Source organism: Anas platyrhynchos, chromosome 8 (assembly GCF_047663525.1).
Source record: "Anas platyrhynchos isolate ZD024472 breed Pekin duck chromosome 8, IASCAAS_PekinDuck_T2T, whole genome shotgun sequence".
In the NCBI taxonomy this organism is placed as follows: Eukaryota; Metazoa; Chordata; class Aves; order Anseriformes; family Anatidae; genus Anas; species Anas platyrhynchos.
The window spans coordinates 34,625,814-34,645,370 of record NC_092594.1 but is presented as its reverse complement, the minus strand read 5'-3'; the positions used below and the strand labels follow the sequence as shown (position 1 = coordinate 34,645,370).

Genomic DNA, 19,557 nt, shown 5'->3' with positions numbered 1-19,557 from the left:
TAAGGATTACTCTTTCCTTTCAACAAATGGACCCCTCAAGTAAAATCCCGCCCAGTTAACATTTTTTTTCACTGTATTTTTTTCGTTGTTTTTCTGGTGAAGTTACCACCATCTGCGGCCAAACAACACACTTAAGCCCAGTAACCTTTCAGAAAAATGACAGATGATGTCTGCTGCTCATTTCACGTGGTTTCTGCCCAGTACAGTCTCTGAGGAAAGGAAGAAGGTGCCAAAACTGAAATAAGAAAGATAACATTGGTAAATGTCAGAGCTCCCTGGTGAGTGCAGAGGTCTCAAAGACTTGAGAATGCTGAACAGATGACTCACTGGGAAGGGTTGCCGCACGTCCTGTTTTTAACAGATGGGACACTAACTTATTTTATCTACGATTCTACATTTTTATGGTATTATAGTAGCATCTAGAGGCCTTAGCAGTGAAGGAGATGGCTTTCGGGACTGTGTGGGGTAGAAGCTATGGTGCAGCAGAACAGGTTGAGGGAATGGGATTTAATGTGAAAAACTGCAGGGCAGCTCTCTGCTAGTGTATTTTGGAGCTGGTTCCAGCCAGGGTCTGTTTTACAGGCACAGAAAGACATTTTCCTTGCTGAAAAGACAGATTCTGTCATAGCTGTAGCACTTCTCCATAGAAATATTAGATATAGGTATCCAATTTATTACAGAGCCTGCTACATCCAAATATACAAGCTATAAATGTTCAGATCCACGCTTCACACCTGCGCTCAGAATTTCCCAGTAGATGACACACAAATTTTGCCTTAGTCCCATGGAAAGATTTCAGAACCATTTCTGTTCAGGTCAGCTCAAAAGTAAATTATTTGGTGTCTCTGGCATTGAAAAAAGCCACTTTAAAAAATAAGCATCATTTCCAAGTGAATAGGCAACACATTCTGTGTGTTAGATGTTGAAATCAGACTGACTTTCCCCTCTGTGCCTCTGCCTTCTCAGCCAGAGCCACGGGCTGAACGCAAAAGTGCACGAACAGCTCTAAATCCCACACCAGTTTTAATTGAGTTCGCTGTTCAACAAACAAAAAAAGCCACGCAGCTCTAATGTGATGATGCCGGTGATGACATTTTCCATGTCCTGCTCCAGATCTCTGTGTCATTTGTCCTGCCACAAGCTAGTGCTCCATCCCCTACAGCAGGACGAGGAGTGTGGAGCCTGCTACTGCCTGTGAACTAAAGCAGACCTGGAGTGTAACCTCAGACAATAGCAGCTTTGCCACCAACATAACGGGGACCAGTTTATTAGCCCAGAATTTCCAGCTCGAGCATTAGAGGCTTGTATTTTTGACAGTTTTAATCCAGAAGCCCTGAGCTCCCTACCATCATCTGTGGATGTGATTACATGGGTAGACAGGCTAAAGCTGGAGCACTCCGAGTATTTCTGCTCCGTGTCTGCTTCCCAAACTGAAGCTGTCACTCAGCTGGCCCTGTCCAGCCAACTAATCGCTCTTCTGGGGACAGGCTCCTGTGGCTAACGTGTCCCCACGGTCTCCCATTTAACATGCTGATGAAGGAATACAAATTTGTCCACTCCTCCCTCCCCTTCTTATCCCGTTGAAATAATAAATATTTTACTCGTGATTTATTGGATTTCAGTTTGTTGAAAAGATCCTCCAAACAAATGAAGTTTTAATGGCAACAAAAGCCAGCCGCAGCGCATTACAAAATATAAACAGCAGCGGAGGCCGTTCAACAAAACCCACTTCGGATACAGCTGACATAAGGCCCAGCAATCTTCACCTCCTGAGGCCAGGGCCCTTGGGAGAGGGTCACAACAAGTCCCTCACTGGAAAAAGAAATCTGGAAGTATCGTGGGCTTGAGTCCTCTGGATGCTGAAGGCTGCAAGAAGGAGTTTTGAAGAGACCGGTCGAGGCCTTGAGCTGTTCAGGACAAGATTTGCTGAGGGATTTGTTCCTCGGTAGGAAGAATATATAGGAAAATATATGAGGCAATCACAGCTTCTTTCCCTTTTTGATAGTTTTCCCTTAATTTCCCTTAATTCTCTTGCATCTTGCCTGAGACAGATGCAGATGAGATGTGCTTTTGATGATGGTACATGGCTACAGCCCTAGCTGGGGATGCCTCCTGTGAGGAGCCCGTGGATATCAGCTGATAACTCTGTCCTGCAGCCATCTGACCAGTCCCCTCTGCCCAGTGCAGTATCCGGTGTAAGGGTCGTTCAAGGTTTTTATTTCAAACTCTGCAGCTCATGGGAGGTGACAGCCACACTGAGCTCTCCTCAGAACCCAGCAGGCCAGCAGTGGCCTTCTTGAACCTGAGTGGCAGTTTCCAGACCAGAGACAACCCGGTCTCAGAAGATGTTCCCAGTGCTAAGGGACTCAGGCAGCATCTCCTTTGCAGGGTCAAGATGCAATGGAGACATTCGAGGAGGCTCCTCAAGCCGTGGAAGCTAAACCAGACCACATGAGAGACTGGAGGCTCCTGCCTGAGCGATAAAACACGGTTTTCCTTGACAGCAAACACAGCAAAGCCTAAGCAGAAGGATACTAAGAAGAGCTATCCATCAGCACAACTCCCTTCTGCCAAGCCCAGTCCGAGGATGTTTTTCTGCTGCACAAATCCTAGGGTCTCATCTATCCACAGCTTGTTCCTAACTCTTAGATGCTACCTAAAAACAGCCTTGACGAGTGCACAGCTGGGATTGCCACCTTCTATTCAAACAGGGAAAGCGTGGACAAGTAATGTGTTCCAGAGCCTGGAAATCAGGATGTTTTGATTTGTGATAAAGTACAAAACATGTGCGAGTGACCAAAGACACCCTGCCTGAGTCTTTCAAGAAATAAGTGATTCAAGACATTTTACCATAACAGCAAGAGTTTACTGTCAATAAACCATTGTTTACTGTCTACACAAGAGCTGTGGCTACTACTTTATTCAAACATTCCTATTTTGTCTACTTAATCCATTCCAAGTGACTGCGTGACTGCAAACAACTTCCCTTTCAACAGTCAGGGATGCTTGGGAAAGGGTCCTCCTGTCTGCCTGGATCCAAACAGCACCTTGACTTCCCAGCACAGCCGGAGCTCCTGCCCCACGTGTGCATTGACCACAGCAGCCACTTCTTCCCTGCTCCCTTCCCACTCTCCCAGCTCGTAGGACAGCCAGCAGATTTCAAACACCTCTTAACTGAGGCTGTGAGATGAGGCCAACCTTCTGGGAACGTGGCCACTGCCAGCTCATGGAGCCTTCTTACTTCATCTTGTTGCTGGAGACCCCGAGCTAAGCCCTTAGAGTACCACTACGGTTCAGACAGATGCCAAATATTTTGAAAACACTGAGTTTCAATCACCAAAAAATATATATATAATAATAATCCATAAAGCCCACAACAATTGACAGCCAAAAGTTTGTTCTACTCCAACCTATGGGCTCATCATGAAAGAGGCTGACTGCACTGGAAGAAGTCGTCATCCAGTTGACTGTAAACTGCACACCACACACTCACAATCAGATTTATTTCATGATTTAGAAAATGTAATCGCTCAGTGATTGCATTACTTAGCACCATGCTGTGTTGTGTACTGAAAGACACCATAATTAAACTACAGCAGACCGTAATTGCTCCAGGAATGAATGATGTCAGGAGCATAAAGTGGCCAACATGGATTTGCAAGAGATCATGCAATGATTGCTGGAGGGTAAAAGCATTTGTTTGTTTTTATCCTGAGCATCTTAATTTCATTTGTAACTGAAAATCAGAACTCTGTTCAGGTTAAGGAGGAAGTAAGCAAGGAGATGAGGCAGGGCTCAAATGGGATAATAAAAATAATCAGTGATAATGACAGGAAAAAAAAAAAAAAAAAGTACAAAATAAAATCTAAATACATTCACTGAGGAGGCTGCAGACATAACCAGAAACATCTCGAGGTTCTGCAGTGAACAATCCCCCACTGGTAAAGAGCCTAACCCAAAGCCCATGGAACTCGAGGTCTTTCCACTGACTTTGTTGTTTGTGAGTGCATGACAAGCAAAACCTTTCCCACTGCAGACTGTCTGCCACAAAATCTTGTCTGTTTCCTTACACATTTTCCACTGTTCTTAATAAAGCCATTTTCTTGCATTATGTTAATATTTAATAAAAAAAAAAAAAAAAGAAAAAGAAAAAGAAGAAAAAAAAAAGAAAGAAAAGAGAAACCCTTCATAAATACGCAATCAACCCTGAGGTAATTTTCCTAAAATAATTTTTTTAAATAAACTGCTCTGTACAAACTTCAGTCACTTCAAAATGCACTTTGAAACTGAAGACTGTGGAAAAGTTAAAGAAGTGATTGCTGATAAATAGTTCCATATGATTTATTGAATATAATATCCTTCCCTAGATGTTTTTTCAGATCTTAGGACATGGACATTTAGCTCGCAGAGATGTGTGCTAAGGTTTAATAAGATTTTTATACGCTAAAGAACTTCCTCCAGTTCCAAAACACTCTGTACCTACTCAGCATCACCAGTACTCTCTTAAATAGAAATATCCGTTAGGATGAAAGTGAATTAAATCGGTGGAGTTGTATAAAAATGACTTCTATAAAACATTTGAAATGCACCTCTTCACAGACAGAGCAGGGCTGAGGGTCGTTTTTGGTTAGGCTGTGGCAACACCCAAAGGCTTATCAGATGCTCTGCTTAATTCCACTGATTTTTTTTCCTGGGGTCTGAAGGAGAACAAAAGCTGTCACTGCTTCACAGCAGCATCAAATAGATAATATTTTATTATCTATTGCTGACCATCGCCATACACTGGCGCATAAGGGCTCAAAACTCAAATTATTTAGGACACATGCAAGTGATCACAGGCCTGATGTCGTCTCTTTGGACGCACAGTAGCTTGGCAGGGTGAAACCACGCTTGTGCTAATCCACCTTCTTACACGGCAGTGGGTCTGGCCAGGATCCCCAGCCCCGCTCAGGCAGGAACAGGCAGATCCATCTGTATCCGACTGTGCAGATGTGGGCTCAGATGTCTTCAGAGTGCTTGAACGGACAGAAGAGGTGCTCCTTTCCAAAACCCACAGCAGGGAAATGGCTGGGCTGAGCTCTCTAGAGGTATAAACAGGAAACAAGCTCTTCACTCTCAAGTGGCTCAGTGAAAAATATCCTCCAGAAGTGGCAGTAACGCCCTGTTTGCCTGCAGCTAGAGTATGCCAGAAGTTCAGGTGAGAACAGAGGAAAGCCTTGGATGCTAAAAGCTGACCCTGAGCAGAATGGGGCATGAGAGCTCCAGGCTACCCAGCCAACTGATCGGGCCAAAGGAGTGAAACACCATGTGTTCAGGAGGGCTAAACCAGAAAAGTGGGAAGCAAAATACTGTAAATGGTCACCCGAGATCCTCCAGAACTAAGGACAGCATGAAAAAGTCTTCTATAAGAAGTTAAGATAAAGATGCATTGGAGAGGGGACCAAACCACGTTGTCCCATCGTGGTGCACATCCCTACAAACGCACTTGAAGGCCCCAGGTGTCCCAGGAGACTCCGCACTTTCCTACCAAACGCTCCTCCAGCTGCAAGTGGAGCAAGCAGGACATGGACCCTACTGATCTGAGAGGTGAGGAAGATGCCAGAGGAGTATGAACATGTGGGGCTCACTCATGTGTTTTGTGTTCTGTTTGTTATAGGAAAGAAGGGCTGCGTGTGGGTGGGCTGAGAGCCCCCCACTCACACAATGTGGAAACAATAAATCACGGGCAGCCCTGGAGAGCCACCTGTGATTTCTGGTTGTAAAAAGCCCTCCTTCCCCTCTGGAATAACCTCCAGCTCTGCCCTCCCACCTTATCAAGCTTCTTGGGAAGGGTCTCACAACCACGAGCAGCCACTGGGTCCATGCGACAACTGGTGAACCTCTCAGGTCTGATCTTGCCTGGATGATGTGGTTTTACTCCCAATTCCATGCACGCTTTGTTCCCTGACCACTACACCACTAGAGCTTGCCTTGGCTAGCCCAAATTCCCACCATGACTCAGGACACGCACGGACTGTCACGTCTTTCAGCACACCAGCTCTGCTCCACCGACTACGACGGGCTTCCTTAGCGCTGGCAGGCAGCTGTTGTCTCACCTCTCCTTGGCACTTTTTACCTTATTCTGTTTTCCACATTTCTCTTTCCTCCCAGGATTTCCCAGTGGGGACTTCTGAAAGCCCATTTTGCCCAGAACTCAGGACGGAGCAGGGAGGAGAGGAAGATGGCAAAGGTCATTGGTCCCACGATGGCTAAACACATACACTTCAGACACTGGTTTCTTCAACTCCTCAGCCGTTCCCCCATCCTCTGGAAAGGGGTCACCGTGTTGATTTATAAACTTAGGGAACCAAATGCCTCTTGCAGACCTGGTGAGTAAACACGCCAACCTCCATAGTAGCCTTGTACAGCTCCATATGGCAAGCAGAGCTTCACAAAGGCTTTTGTCCACATTTCCCATCAGTCAGACTCTACAAAGACAAATGACTACATCCAAACTGTGGCCGAGGTTACCTTATCAGTGACCCCCAGCCTCTGGCCTTGCTTCAGTAGGCCCTAGAGATCTCGGAGTGTCCATTCCCAGCCACACACAGATACACTCCCCTGCCAGGCCTTCTGCCCTGGTAAACATTTCGGTCCTTTTCCCTGGGAAACAGGGGCTGTTGAGCACAGAATTAACTACAGTCCTTGTCTCAGGGCATCCCCAGTGTCAGTAGAGGGAGAGTATTAACCTGAAATTAGACATTTTCTGCTTTTCTCTCTACTGGAGACTTTTCTAAGTTTTGGTCCCAATGCCCAAGGAGAATGGCATCGCACCGTCACCGTCACCAAGACAAGCATGGCACAGACAAGTTACTCCAGCCTGGGACCAGCAACATCCATCTCATGCACTGTTACCATCCGTAACAACCTTCACTTCTCTTTCCCTTCTGCCCGCCTCAGTAAATGCCCAGAGTGGGTTACTGCTGGCAGATACAACTGTACTCTCTGTTATCTTTACAGACGTGAAATATGTGCTGCTATGTTTGCAATTATGAATGCTTAAATGAAATCTTAATTGCAAGAAAAAATATTTTCAGTCATATTTACATTACCAAGAATGAGTAATGAAAATTCATATTGTCAGATGTCAGAGGTTTTGTTGTTGCTGTTGTTACTTTTTTCTTGAGAGTAATAACTGAAGCTATTTATACAAAAAATTCACACTACATTGTCTCTTTTGCTCCATTATTTTTGGCAACACAAAGCCAACAAGCTAAGCTCAGCCTTAGCCACAAAAGAGTTAATTTAAAGAATAACAGTGGGAGCCATGCTCTTCTCAAAGGGATATTTATTTGGTTTTAAAGAACTCGTTCTTCATGCAAAGAAAATGAAGGTTGGAACCAGAAGAGAAACATCTGCCTCCTCCAAAGTTATGAGAAACTGTGTTGCACATTCCTAACCTTTCTCCTGTCCTTTTGGCTAAAAATCAATTACTTTTTTTTTAAGGTAACATACACATCTGGGCAACTGGGCAACCAGCAAATAAAAATCACTCTTCAGAACTAAACACAAATAAGATTAGCTAAAAAAGAAAAGATAGGATGTATTGACACGTCTGGGAAGAAATATTTTCAGTTACCAGACAGAATTCTTTCTGATCCTTTCTGGTCTTCAAGATCTGAAGAAGGTAATGCATGACTGCAGCAGACAACTAATGGCTTTTTTTTCTTTGAAACACTTTTGACATACCTCCCCCTTCCATTTCTCTACATGAAAATGCTTAGCAAAATGTGTGTTCCTTTGAGATTGCCATTTATCTTATCAAAAGAAGCAAAAGCGGAGATTTAAAATGATTATCCCTTTCTGATAGGACACTGGAGGTGCACATGTCACTCTTAGTCCCAACAACACAGGTCTGAGTCTTGGGATATTTGGGCTGATGTGTCCAAGCAGTCAGATATAACACAAGAAATATCACAAGAAATATGGAGGAAACTGGGCATGAGCTGAAATATGGGTTACTAAATTGTACAGCCCTCGAAATTTTGTCAGGGAAAAAGTAGAAAAAAAGATAGGGCAAAACTACACAATTGTCAAGAAATTCTAGTATATCCAAAATGTATTACCAGAATATTTTTATGCTTTGAATAATACAAACTGATGGATTTTTTCATTTAATGAAACTGCTTCTCCATTATTTTTTTCAGCCTTCTTTCCTAACTGTCTGCTTATTTACAGGCGGTTTTCCTGACTGGCTGAATACAACTGTAAAAACATCAGACTAAAGCACTTAAAGACACCAAATAATGCTTCTGAGCACAGGTAGCTTTACAGAGTCCAGAAGGAAATGGCTGAAAGCTAAAATGTTTGGTTTATTCTGCAGGAGTGGGGCATAATGAAAACAGATGGAAACAATTTGGATGGCAAGCTTCTCTTATACATCTCAACATCTCCCTAACCTCAGCATTCACCTTGAGTACAAATTGCCCCAGCAACTTGCAGCCCCGGATTAAGAAACTATTGCTTATTTAAATACAGATTTGCTGGGGATATCCACAGGAAATTTGAGGAGCTACTTACTGAATGCAGACCATTGTTTGCATTACAGTAGCACTCAGAAGACGCCAGCAAATCAAGCACAGCGTGCACGGTACTGTACAAATTTTGGAGGTACCCTCTCTAGCTCAAATTGCCATCGTTTTCCACTATTACTGCATTTCCAAAGTGTTAGGAGTTCCTTTGGAGTTCCTGTTGGGTTGAAAAAATCTACTTTTTACCCTGAAGCTGTCCTAGCCCCTAGAAATGGGGGCTGGAGCAGCTGGGCAGCTGCGGGCACAGAGGTGAGCGTGACTGGCCCAAGGTCAGACAGGCGATCTGTGCCTGAGCCAGGAGTAAATCCACGTCTCTGGCACCAAAGCCCATGTCACAACCGAACCCAGCCTTTCTCTCTGATCTTGCTTCTCCCTTGCTCACATAAATATTTGCATGGCTAGAATGAAACCACATTGCATTTTTTCCCCTTAGGAAAAACAACAAGTACTTAAAATATTCCTGTACCTTCCCCCCCTCCTTTTCAAGGAGTCGGAGGGGGGAATATATTTTTATTTTTCTTGGCAAGGAAGAAAAGGAGAAGGCCCAGGTGGAGTCAGGCTCCCTGAGAGCCCTTTGTTCTCCAGCTCTGCCTGCATTGCCATCACTGCCGGACAGCACGGGCACAGCCACAGCAGCTCGAAATCCCAGCTCAGGTGAGGGCAGCAGCAGCATGGAGATGTTTGTAAGCGAGTCAGCTGAGCATTTCCATGGGAACGTTGCATAATCCATGCTGGAATACCTGGGCTGGGTTGCCTGAAGTTGACCCAGGTCTGGTTACAGTGCAAACACACACTGGGTGCATGAAGCAGGATCCTCACAGGGGCTGAACGTGATTAACCCAGGCCTCTCTGCCCTGCGAACAAACTACTCCCTTCACAAACCGGGTCATCTCTGGCTGTCAGAGGAATTTCACCTGCTTGTGCCAGCAGTGCTCTCAGCTCCAAGAAAAGCACCACAACTTGTTCACATCCTCACACAGCAGCAAAACTCCTCACTGGGCTCCGGGCCCAGCAGGCCGCTCTCTGGGGACGACGGAAGGCTCCTCTCTCAGGACGATGGCAGGTCCTTCTCTGGGGATGAGAGTGGGCAACTCTCTGGGGACGATGGCAGGCCACTTTTGGGGGACGATGGCTGCTCACTGCCACAGCCATCACCCCGTCCCCTTGCTGTGCGGTGAGGCACGAGGGCAGCTTCACGCCTGCCGGCCTGCGAGGGTGCAAAACGGGGAGGGGAAGGCGTGTGTGTCTTCAATATGTTTGCCCGTTTTGAGTCTTTATTCCTAACATGTGTTTCTCCTTTCATGCAAAACATGGCTCTTCTGTTTTCTGTCTCCTTGATTTCATTTTAAAGCGCAGTATTTTTATGGCATGAGGAGATAAAGATACGAGGAGGGGAGGGAAAGTGGTACAAAAAGCAATTAAGTCTGGTGGCTGGTTATTGTAATGCACGAAGAAACAACCAAAACCATTCCTTTGAAAAAGGGGCCACTTCTTCTGCTGATATGCACTGGGTTTTCACAGCTCCCATTAACATGACTGGAAACTATCCAGGTAAAACTCTTGTCTCAGTCAAAGATTAGGCTATCGTGTCTGAGATGAATGGAAACTTTTCAAAAGAAGAACCAGCATCATTCCTGGATCCCTCTACCCTTGTCAGCCATTTATTTAACCCATATTTGTGCTCCAAACTTCTTGTATTAATACAGGAAGGCTCATAACTGAGGCAATAAACTGCTTTAATGAGCTTTACTGAGCACATCTATTCCAAAAGGCCGAGCAGGAACAAGTATAGGGAGAGTCTAGAAGTTCTGCCCTGGAGTGAATGGATCTCATGGCTTGGCCTTTAGGAAAAAATGTTGGAGGTTTCCGAGTGCAAGAAGCTCGCATCTGCCAGTTGATCCAAGCCCTGGGGTAGTATATGGCACAATGCTTTGAGCTGCCCTGCGCATCTGATCCTGCAGAAGTTCCCCCAGTTTGAATTAAACCAGTTTTGGCGGAAATAGAAAATTCCCAGCCCCCCCAAAAATTGTATGAACTGTGCATCATACGGAGGAACTCGAACTGCAAAATGTGTTTGGCTTTTTCCAGGGAAAGCGCTGCAGCCTGGGCGTGTGTGCGATATCGCACGCCTCCACAGCACAGATTCCTCTTGCCCAGCTGCAGGCAGCTCCCCCAGAGAGCACACACCTGTATCTGCACTCCTAACTCTGCCTGCCCCAGCCCCTGACACCTTGACTTACCTTCACAGCGTGCCGAGCCATCCTGCCTCCATCGGGGCAGGAGGACAGCAGCCCTGCCACTAGTGCTTCCCCAAGAGGTGGCACCAAGCACCTCTTGGTGCTCCGAAATCACCCTGAGCCAGGGGTCTGCGGGCGCAGAACTTAACGCGAGCTCGACTATTTTCCGTACTAATTTCTGTCATAATGTTAAAACAAACTATTTCCGGACTGCAATTATTGCACGTCATAGAGGAATGGTAAGATGCTGAAATTAAGAAAATGCTCGAGTGCGTTTAATTGCTAGCAGATACCTTTAAACTTGCGGTTAGGAAACTGCCAGCCGTTCCTGAAGCGTGTGCCCCACCATTCAGTTTCACTCCGAAGCATTTGCAGAATCTGCTGATCCATAAAATGTACCATTGGAGAAGGTTTGTTTTGGCAGAGGTCTCAGTTTTGTCCAGCAAACTAATGGTGTCCGTTAACACACCATTACATACATCGTTAACATACTTGGCAACTGGGATTTCCCCTCAAGAATAAAGAAATCGTGTGTAAATCATAATTATTGTCCGCCTGGCAGTATCAATCATCACATGCAAGGCACTTGTTCTCATTCTCCACCCCCAAAACGTTCTCTGCTCTGTCTTTGCACATGGCGTTTATTAGGAAATCACCAGCCAAGCCCCGTGCCCCGTTAGTTTACAGGGTCCCCACCAGGAACGCAGAGCCACTGAGAAACAGTTTCCATCAGGCTAATAACAATCTACAGCATGATGAATAACAGGCAGGGATTATCTAGGGAGCGGTCCTTGCCCTTAACATGCAATTCTTCCCAACAGCCACTAAACCTGTTTCTTTCGCTCTGTAGAAGTCTTGGGAAAACAAACAAATGCAAATTAAGTAATGACTAAAAAGCCTCCTCTGTAACCTAGGGGAACAGCGGTGATGGGCATGCACTCCCCTTCCTGGTTTTTGAACACTCTTCCCTGTATTATTCCAGGTCCTGTTAAACTGGGCAGATATAGATCCGGCTTATTTTTCTTTATTTAGACTGTAGGCTCTTTTGGGGTACCTTTGGGGCAACCTTGCAAAGATGGCTCTTTTTACAGCAGGGCTCAGCACCAGATTTTTAAAGGAGTTCAGCTCCCCACTGTGGCACCCAAGTTGCTCTCTGGGCTTTCAGCAGAGCTCAGGGCCTGTGCTCTGAAGCTTTACTGAGAGCCTGGCTCCACAAAAGGCATCCAAGAGGTGACAGCGAAAACTGGTCCTTCTTTAGGGGTGTATGCGGGAGATTTTGGTCCCTGCTCTCAGAACAGAAAGCTGGAACTGCTGGGTGAGATGTCATTCCTTGAGCTGACGCATCTAATCGCGTAAAAAAGATTTTCTCACACCCCAAATCACTCTCAAACCTGCAGCAAGAGAGATTGGCACTACAAACAAGGAAAAAAATTGAACTGTGCAGCTTGTACAAACCAGGGCTGGGAATCCCACTCGCTGCAGTTTTTCAGGAACAGGACAGAGAAGCAACGTCAGACACCTCCTAGAGCTGACACGGCGGTGGGGCTGCGATGGTCTGGCTAACCTCAAGTTCCTGTTTTCTAGGATTTGATCATTTCCACTCTCTAATAGGAAACGGCATTATTTTCAAATGGGCGAGTCACCGCCTCGCTCCTCCTTTACTCGCCAGGAGGGGACAGATCAGCGTTCACAATATGCTACGAAACAGCATTCACAGCATGTGCCTCCCAGACCCTGGCCTTCACGGAGGAAGGTGAAGGAGCCTGAATTCACCATCTCTGCCACCTGTACATTTGTTAGGAGAGAAGCTCCCACCCGAATTCACTCTCCTCCCCGCCGCACCTCTCCTCGCAGCGCAATGGTAGGAAGTTGGACATAGTACCTAGTTAGGAAAACAAAACAAGGAACAGGGAATTTACACTAGAAAGATAAAATCTCTTTCGCTTTTGCAGCTTGAGAGTCTCATGACAGTAAAGAATATATTTTTTTCTGCGTTTGCATTTACACTTCATCTCTGATTCCTTCCCAGTACTCCCACCCTGTAGTGCTTATACAGAGACTCCAACTGTAGTCTGTAGTATTTTCAGGCCTTGCTGGAAGTCTGCAGCCTATTTTCCAAGCTCGTAAATCTCAAGAGAAGTGTTTCATTATTCTGTCCAGGCAGTGTGGAATATCTGAGCCATAGATCCTCACGGATGTTTCATTTCTGGGCCATTCCACAGACAGGCAACATTTTGCATTTCAGAAGTGCCCTTAAATTCTTTCACCAGCCCATTCCTCTTCAAACAAGTTGGAACTGAAAATTACTCTTTCAAGTCCAGAACGATAAATTGCAACCTCCACATTCCTGCCTGAAGGGAGCATTTTTCCTCTTCTCTTCAAGCATTTTGACTTGTAGGTAGAGGAGGACAAAAGCCATGCCCTCCTCCAGCAAATTCAGGACACCAGGAGCTGAAGTGAACAGCTTTTACAGAGATCTGTAGTGCTTAGGAGTACGGCGCATGGTCTTCTTCAACGAAAAACAGCATTGCTCCTGGCACCTTCATCCATTCGTGTACAGATCTAAATTAGCCTTGTGTTTGGTAGTTCAGGACTACCTCACCTAGGCACATGAGTTGGTGAGATCCTTTAATACTTTTATGTATGTGCAAAGAATATTACATCAGCTTTGTTATTAAGCCATCTGGAAAATGTAAGCTGCATTTTAGGAGTGACTGTATGAATTCAAGAGTCTGTCCAAATGCACTACATTTCCAAACTATTCTCACTTAAGCAAACAAAGGAGACAAGCAAAATAATACCTCTGAGAAAAAAAAGCTCTTGTTCCTGACCTAAAAATCATGGGGATTGTGGCTTTGGGCAAAGAAGTCCAACAAGTTGGTGCAGAAGCCAGACTCCTTGTTGCATTGCCTGAAGAAAGTGGAGATGCAGCAATTCGCAGTGCCATTTCACTCAAAAAGGAAGCCAGGGAGACAAGCATCCGCTTTTATGTCCTTTCTGCAGAGCTTCTGTCAGAAGAAGCAAAGTAGGGGCAAGCCGGGTTACTCCATTAGGACAAATAATCAAGAAATAGATGAAGATGTGCCTCACCGCCTCACCTTTTCGATGTGCCTTTGAAGAGAAGGGTAGGTCTATACTGAAAGATGAAGTCTTTGGCCTTAAGTAATGAATGAAAACATAACTGATAATTCAAACCTGCCATGGGGCAAGTTTGAAGGATGGTTGTCCCAAATGGTTTCATCATGTTCAAAAGCTACTGCCAGGAACATGGATATTTTTTTCCTATGCTTGTTGGTTGCTCTGCATTTAAAACATCTCTGTATGTTTGTTTTTCTTCCTGTCTCTTGTGGTTGCTTTGTAAACATCTGGGCCGGTTTTTTAGTCCTTTGTACAAGAAGTGTGTGTGTGTGTTAGTTTTGCCAGCAGCTCTTATGTAATGTTTGTGGGGATGAAGGAATTGGTTAAACCAGCTCCTTAAAAAAGGCCACCCCAACCCAAACCAATTATGGGAATATCTCATGAAATGTCCTCTTCCCCCTTCCATAACACATCATCAGTTTTCCCAATTAGCTCAAAAACAGAGCCCTCCCTTTCGGTAGCAATTACTCATTATGACATCTACTTCTTGCAATCCCAGCTTTTTGCTGAGTTTCGTGGCAGTTTTGTGTCACCAAAGGACACCTATGCAGCTCCAGTCTAAAGGAATTGATTCATCTGTAGTGCACAGAGGAGTACATTTCCCAAGAATGAGGTCCATATATATCTTCCTCACTAGTAGGCAACACCCTAACTCAGCATAAAAATGTTAACTCCTCCTAGTAGCATAAGAGCAAAACTTTAAACAGCCAGAAAATAAATTGTTCAACCATTTTTTCCTGCAACAGATATGAAAGGTTATTTGACAGTCAAGATCCTAATTCTTTTAAACTCCTTTGAAAGTCCCAGCAGCTAGATAGCTGGAAGTTGCCTCTCCCCCAGTAAGTGGAGAGCTTCAGAGCTTTTAAGACCAAATGAAACATTTTGTCTGTCAAAATCTACTTTCCTGTACGATCCACACCATAGGTTTTCACCCAACAATTCCCACTGCAAACTGAAGAATTTTGGTTGATCTGTCACTAGCTTCCAACCAAAATCTGGTTTGACTGGGACCTCCCATGTTGGTGCAGAGATCTAGCCCATCATGCCCTGCACCCCTGTGCTGATCCCTGTCCCCTGCTTGAGATGACAGTTGCATCATTTCCTACCCAAACTGAAAGCCAACCTCTGTTGGGAGGTTAAAGTGAGCTCGAATGTTAAGCAGAACCCCTCGCCTCTTTCCCCTCATACCCCAAATGGACCAAAAGAAGAGGAGAAGATAGATGTAATGGGAGGAGACTGGGATAAGAGATTGGGATGCTGGGACAGAAAACTCTGCAGAAGATGTTATGGTACTATATGGCTTATATGCTAAAATTCCTTAATGGGCTCCTCTCTTTAGGAAAAAAGAAATCTTATTTCATAGGCTTTCATGATTACAGGCAGCCCCCCCAACCCTACACTGCCACATTTAAAAATACCCCCACAAAACTCAATCTTCTTAATTTGCTTGCTCACAAATTGGAACAAGCTGCACTTTCTAAACAAATATTGTCTGTTTTTTCCCTTCCCAACAACTGAGTTCATGTAACATATTATCTGAACCAAATGGGTTTACAGTTTCCCACTCTTATTCCCTCACCAGTAAGACGACCACAGCAAAGAGAGACCACATTCAATACCAGTGGTGCACCTACAGAAGAATGTGAGTAAATGCAGTTTACTCCACCTGGAATAAAGATCTTGGGTCTTTCTCCCCATATTTTATTTACAAATATACCATTTATCAGTACCTGATACAGCCCTGCTTCTCAGGAGTTTTACATACTTCCATTTTGCTTCCACATCCTAAGCATTAGCCAGACAAATGCACTTTTAGGGAAAGGAAGGGATTTTTACATGGCCTGATCTCAGAGGACAGGTGTGGACACACAGGGCTCTGAGACAAACCAATGGTTATCCAGGTACAGGCGCCCTTCAGACAGCACAGCATTTTGCATCTTTGCTCTCTCCCTATGCCTGTGGTTGCAATTTTGTCTAGATACATGAAGAAGAAAGCAAAACAAGGAGAAAAAAAATGCTTCACCAAGAAAATGTTATATCAGGAAGGAAAATGATAGAATGTGTCAGTCCTGACCTGATCTTCCTTGAGGTCACACAACATCGTGAGCTTTGTTCTACGTCATCATGCGGTGAAAGAGATCAGTTCTGGTGCTGTTTTCTCCGATTATGTCCATTTCTAAACCCAAAGAAAAAACAAAGAAACAAAAGTAGGGTTATAGTTTGGACTTTGTATTCATAATACAGAAGTTTTAATAAGAGAAAGATGCTCTTTCCACTAGAAACGTGATTATCTATCCCTTAAAAACTCCAAAAGAAGCATCCCATGGTCTTTCATAGGCTGCATCCAAAGATCCCAGAGGCTTGATTCTTTCCTCTGACATTCATTCACAGCATACACATCTAGTATAAACTGGATCAACCCTTCACCTGAATCTCTCTCTGCACAGGGAAGAGCCTGGCATTTCCTTCCATAACACACACAAAAGTCTGAGATCAACGGAATCTGTAGGAAAATAAGGCTGCAACCAATATCCTAGCCAACAAACAGGGGATGCCAATAAAAGACTATATGACTTCTGAGAATAAAAACACATCATCTACCAAAAGGGATGTAAAAGCATATTGGCAAAGACCACACAAGACTAAGACAGCAAATATTGCAAGAGAACAACCCCACCCACAATGCCTCGTCTTGTTCATACCACAGATGTCAGCAGGTGAGAGTGACAAACATACTGTTGTAACTCCGATGATGGAGATTCTCACCCTGTTTTAAAAAACCTTGGATGATAAACATAAAGGCTGGCAAACATCCCATCAGTGACCCCTGCAGAACTCCAACCCCAGGTAGCAGGAGGTTAGAAAAACATCCCTTTACAATCACTGGCTAAGGCTGATCTGATAAACGACCATTACTTTCCATACTGAAGGCACATGACAAATCCAGAACTGCAGGCTGGTTTGATGATGACTTGATCTGGTCACAAACTGCTGCATCACTTGGAGAAAAAGGAAGAAAGGAAGAAGGAAAGAAAGAGAGAAAGAGAGAAAAAAATGAGAGAATGTGAGAATGGGGGGGGGGGGAGAAAAAAGAAAGAAAGAAAGAAAGAAAGAAAGAAAGAAAGAAAGAAAGAAAGAAAGAAAGAAAGAAAGAAAGAAAGAAAGAAAGAAAGAAAGAAAGAAAGAAAGAAAGAAAGAAAGAAAGAAAGAAAGAAAGAAAGAAAGAAAGAAAGAAAGAAAGAAAGAAAGAAAAAGAAAGAAAGAAAGAAAGAAAGAAAGAAAGAAAGAAAGAAAGAAAGAAAGAAAGAAAGAAAGAAAGAAAGAAAGAAAGAAAGAAAGAAAGAAAGAAAGAAAGAAAGAAAGAAAGAAAGAAAGAAAGAAAGAAAGAAAGAAAGAAAGAAAGAAAGAAAGAAAGAAAGAAAGAAAGAAAGAAAGAAAGAAAGAAAGAAAGAAAAAGAAAGAAGGAAAGAAGGAAGGAAGGAAGGAAGGAAGGAAGGAAGGAAGGAAGGAAGGAAGGAAGGAAGGAAGGAAGGAAGGAAGGAAGGAAGGAAGGAAGGAAGGAAAGAAAGAAAGAAAGAAAGAAAGAAAGAAAGAAAGAAAGAAAGAAAGAAAGAAAGAAAGAAAGAAAGAAAGAAGAAAGAAAGAAAGAAAGAAAGAAAGAAAGAAAGAAAGAAAGAAAGAAAGAAAGAAAGAAAAAGAAAGAAAAAGAAAGAAGGAAAGAAGGAAGGAAGGAAGGAAGGAAGGAAGGAAGGAAGGAAGGAAGGAAGGAAGGAAGGAAGGAAGGAAGGAAGGAAGGAAGGAAGGAAAGAAAGAAAGAAAGAAAGAAAGAAAGAAAGAAAGAAAGAAAGAAAGAAAGAAAGAAAGAAAGAAAGAAAGAAAGAAAGAAGAAAGAAAGAAAGAAAGAAGCCATCAAAAGGGCTAAATATAAAGCAAACAAGAAAAATGTTAAAATAATCTACAGGAAATTAAAGAGCTGCTAAAACTGAAGAATTGAGGGTTGGAGAGTGATGGTCAAAAATGCAAAGCAATGGTCTTGCATATTGGCCACAGGGGGTCACAGCTCAGCAGTATGATGCACAAGAACCATGAGGAGGTATACAGACAAGTGCCCAGTTGCAACAGTAAAATGCCAGCTCTTCTGTTTGTGTTTCCAGATTTGACAATATCTGGAGGAACTGTAGATATCATTTTTGTCCACCTCTGAAGCTTTCCAGAACAGAACAAACATTGCTTGTTCAGGGTCTGGAGTATGTCTACAGCTCCAGAAATGAAAAGAAATGAAATGGGTCCAGAGCTAAGGGAATAAGATTTCCAAGTTTGCTAGTGGAAGAAGAATTATGAAATTCCAAAATGTAATGCTTCTAAGCTTACTTTTAGGCTGAAACGTGAATTTCAATAATTTCCCGTAACAACCAATTACAGGTTATTTTAGAAAAAAAAAATAATCTTTAATTGGATCTTTTGTACAAAAACTCTGTTCCCACAGTAGAGCTTGGTTTATCGAGAGCCAAGTGACTGCTGAACCAAACACGTGGATTATGACGAGAGGTCTGACTCAATAACTTGCCAGAGCTGATCGTATTAGCACGGTTCTTTCACACGCTGCGGACCCCAGGCACGGCCTCAAATGTTCGCAAAGAGACCCAGCACCTGGGGACAGCTCACACGGAGCCATTCACACGGACACAGCTTCTTTTCTCCTGATGGAGACACCAGGCCTCTGCTAATCCTCCACCATCCAGCGTGGCTCTCTGAGTCACTCCTGATTTACACGGGCGCATCTTTGGCCAAGAAACATCATGACCGTGCAGTGTAACGGAACGAATCTGGCCAGAGGTAACTGAATAAAACATGACTTCAGACAGAGTCCCTCTTGGCTTTGCACTGTCACGCAGCCAAGGCTACAGCCTGTAGCTGCATGAGGTGCATAGCTGAGATAAACAACCACTGGTGACACTCTAGGCCAGCTGAGGTAATAAATGAACATTGACCTCCATCACTATCTCAGATGAGTGGAAAATATTGGCTCAGTTGGCAACAAGTTTCCACGAGCTGACTTAGGATAACAGCCCATGCCCTGCCTTTTCTGTGTTTTCCATCAGATTTTTGAATAGCTTTTTGTTCCAGAAAACCTTTAAGCCACGTAACGTGCACAGAGCTCCAAGCCAGCCGAGCCAGAGCTCGGGTCAGGAATGCTCTGACCTTGATACAGGGCAGATAAGGTGGCTGGAGATTACTATTATTTGTTCCATGCCAAAACTAATCCTTCATGCTGTGCTTGCAAGGCAGGAACTCGGTGATAAGCAATGTTTACGTGAAGTGCAAAAGGCTTTAATGTGAGGGCACAAACGGTGATTGGCACCTTTGTCTGATCCAGCACAGATGAGCTCCAGTGAGCTGGGAGGAATCGCTGCAAGACAGCTTGCCAGGAGGGGCACGATGTGCTCTCTGATGCTGTGGAAAGCCCAGCACGTGGATTTCCTGTTGATACCTGCTCTGGCACTCGGCAGCTGCAAAGCCATCAGTCACAGGCAAACTGCCCCCAGCCTGCAAAACAGGAGGTTAAACAGGTGGAGAGCTCAGCGAGGAGACAGGTGCACATGCACAAAAAG

At 44.2% G+C, this 19,557-nt stretch overlaps 1 long non-coding RNA gene across 2 annotated transcripts in view; it reads right to left on the bottom strand.

The window, feature by feature from the left end:
• Positions 1–19,557, bottom strand: part of LOC106017510 (uncharacterized) — a 290,171-nt gene that overhangs the window by 241,043 nt on the left and 29,571 nt on the right. The window contains exon 3 of one of the 2 annotated variants that reach the window (XR_011810904.1): positions 16,020–16,121. This is a non-coding gene — a long non-coding RNA (uncharacterized lncRNA). Of the gene's footprint in view, positions 1–4,840; positions 5,567–16,019; positions 16,122–19,557 lie in introns of those variants that run through there. The other variant, XR_011810903.1, reaches the window with a different exon arrangement.